Genomic DNA, 3,523 nt, shown 5'->3' on the forward strand with positions numbered 1-3,523 from the left:
TTTTTAATTTTGACTGCAGTATGCCATCTTATATGTTTATAAGACAGTAACAGAGATGATTAACACCCTGCTTTTGGTAAAATATTCTCATTTTCTGTCCAATGGCTTAAACACCAAGTATCAAGCAGAAATTCAGAGAGAAGGGTTGTTGTGCCTTACAAGTGACTGATGTGGAAGAAGTGAGGTAGAATTCGATGTTCAGCAAACAGGTAACTTCAGGCAATTACTGCTTTTGAATCTTTTACTGGGTTGCTCTGAAACTTTTATTCCAAGATAGTCAGGGCTCAAGGAAGGGACATAGAAGCAATGATAAACCCTCAGAGGAGATCTCATCACTGGGGGTAGAAAAGGGATACTAGAGCATGCAAAATCAGGGAGGAATGGTGGTGGGAAATAGCACTCACAAGATCTTTATGGGAAGGAGACACTTACCACTCTCACCAACTTAAAAAGCCATGGCGATGCAGTTTATAGGTGGAAATGTTTATTAGGATTCATAGTCAAAGACTTCCCTAAGTTTCAGGTTCCTTATGATAACATGGTACTCGGAACTAGGTCTTATTACATCAAGGCCTCATCAATTATGTATTTACTGTGATAAGTTCAGGATGAGTGAAGCAGGTTATTCTGTATCGTGAAAAACAGAGGCTTCTTAGAATGTATCTTACCCAGAAACACTCCATTTAACAAGCAGATTGTTTCCACTTTGAGAATAAAAGATGACGGAACATCTGGGTGGACATAATAATGGTACCATCTGTCTAACACCACCCACAGCACAGACTGATAAATGCCTTATTCTTAGGCTTAGGAAGCACTCTTATAAACTGATCAGCATGACTGAGATTATAAGAGCATACCACAATAACCAGACCTAGAACCAGGAAAGGATATACTTCTCTCATCTGGGTAACAGTAATGTGCAAATAACTTGAACTGTGATTGTGACAGCCCTCAATAACTTGTCGTTTTACCACCTGATGTGTGATCAAAGATAGACATCTAGAGATTATCAAGTGGCCTAGATGATTTAGTCCCACCATCAATATAACCTACTTAAAATGACTCATTTATGTTTGACTTTTGAAACTGCCTTTTCTCTTTTAGTGACCATGTCTTTCAGGGTTCAGCATTACTATGCCATTTCTGATGCTGTGTTATATCGTATTGTGCCAGCATCCTGTGATTGCAGACTTCTGATGTGAGCCACTTTAGTGTAAGGACAGGACTGTTGGAAAAGATGTTCACACCCTACATACCCTAGCCCTGTGTGAAAAGGTAGGTAGGACATAAATGTCTGATGGAAAACTCAAGGCTAAAAGGTACTAGGGAGACAGAAAAAGGTTCACATTTGCTCCCAAACATGCTTCCCTAGTTTGGATATCTATGATCACACCCAAGCTGGTGCCTGAAAATAGTCAAGGTCCTTCTACCATAAGTAAGCCACAGAAGGTACTTTAGTATGACTTATTTTGCTTGCTTGTGACTAGGGAATCTCTGTGCCATGCTGACTTCCAGGAGGGCCATTCAGGCAGAGCAAGATGGGGAAGTCACAGACCTGCCAATTGGGAAAGTCTTTATGGTCAGCTCCTGTGGTTCTCCCAGGAGTTAGTTCTAACTCTTTTTCACTCTTTTTCCTTGTCCAAATGAACTACTTGAATATTCCAGAAACAAGTACACATGTATGATAGGATGAGTGAATGATGGAAATTGGAAATAGAACTTCTATGATACTATTTATAATTTAGATAATTTTTATTCCACCATTTCCTCTGACTCTGACCTATATAAATACTTTGCTTATGAAGAGAATCATCATTCTCTGGACCTTTTACCTAAAAAGATGTGTCACTGAGAACTTAAGTGATTTTCCCAGAGACAGCATGGAGATTAGGGTTGTCTAAGAATTGGATCTGATATTATTTGTCTACATCTTCCCCTCTATTACCTTCATCCTGTCCTCTCCCATGTGAGCAGGCCCCAGCACCTTGAGAGTACATGTCAGTTCTTCTTCTTTCTCTTTCCATCTCAGACATCACAGTCTGGGGACAGCACAGAGGCGGTGACTGACTGGGGACAGGGTGAGGCCCATTCTGAACTTCAGGCTCAGCTTCTCATTGACTGGGGGCTTGAAGGTAAAGTTTTGCAAAAGAGCAGTGAAGAAAATGAACAGCTCAGACCTGGCCAACTGTTCTCCCAGGCAGGCTCGCTTTCCTGTGAGACAAAAACAGAAGACCTGTTATTGTCTCAGCTGTTATTAGCAGCTCCAAGGACTAATATCTCCAGTACCTCCTACAAGTCCTGAGTTCACCCTTTACATTTACATTTAGCTGCTCATTTATGTCTGCCATCTGCTTTGATTCCTCAGAGCACAGAATCTGGAGGTCATAAATTGCAAATTGCCTTCATGGGCAGGTAGTTCTTGGTAAGAGCAATGCGTGGGAAGGTAGAAATGGCAGTCCAGCCATGACTCAGTCTAAAAGCTTTCAAAACCCAGTTAACAACATCACTGAACCATTAGACCATATTTCCGCAGCAAAATTACCGATGCTTTTCAGCCCATAATGAAATACAAGCAAGGAAGTGTATCCGTGAAGTGTGCCTAAAGTAAAGGTTATTTTTCTTCTACACCCACTGTCCTCTTCCTTTTTGACTTATGATGGTGACATTGATGGTCACCCTTTCTTCAGAGTGGTCCTATAATTGGAACTAAAAAGAAGAAATCAGGACATTTCAGGGACTGAGCCATGGGTGAGTATAGAAGTGTCATTATCTGCCTGGCCTTTCTGTGGTCCAGATGAGACCACACTAGTTAGTCCCCACTGACATATAGTCCTCCAGACAGGCTAGAGAATGCAGGTGGGATTAGGAACAACTCTACCCCAAGAATTCTATGCCATTCCTTTGATTCCCTATTAGAGATGTGACAAATTGGCTCTACAATTTCTCTGAAATCACCACTCAGTTGCCTCCACACACACTGGGGAATATTTGATCTGCAGAGAGGCAGACTACAGAGTACAATGTCTTTCTACCAGGAGGCAAAGATTTCAATATCCCCTGGGGAAAAAGAAGAGGACTTATAAAAATCAAGGACCAAACCTCTTAATTCCTCTGAGCTAATGCCCATTTGCCAGGGACAAAGTAAACCTCCCCTATAACTTGACCTCATTATAGGAGGGAAAATGCTTATTAACATTTCTGGTTGTTGGCCATCATTTTCAGACCCAGGTTTTCCGGCAGGCGGCTGTCACAAATCTATTGTAGGAGGTTAGACACTGGTAAACGCAACTATCTCTGTCAACAGGATCCTACTTGATCATGAATGCAGATTGCCATACACCCAAAACCTCATAAAGTTTAAAGAAATTGGAGGATGACCCTTGAAAAATCAAGTGTTCTGTCTGTTACAGCACTCTAAAGGAAGAACGAAACAAAATGTCCTAACTTGTGAGGAGTCGCCTGCTTTGTTAGTTTGGTGGCTGTTCTTGTCTGTTGGGTTTTGCTTTTCCCTGGTTCAGGG

General features: G+C 41.5%; 1 pseudogene; it reads right to left on the reverse strand.

The window, feature by feature from the left end:
* Positions 1-2,032: 2,032 nt before the first annotated feature.
* Positions 2,033-3,523, reverse strand: part of LOC106143907 — a 25,895-nt pseudogene continuing 24,404 nt past the window's right edge.

This window comes from Microtus ochrogaster, chromosome 10, assembly GCF_000317375.1.
Source record: "Microtus ochrogaster isolate Prairie Vole_2 chromosome 10, MicOch1.0, whole genome shotgun sequence".
NCBI classification, from domain to species: Eukaryota; Metazoa; Chordata; class Mammalia; order Rodentia; family Cricetidae; genus Microtus; species Microtus ochrogaster.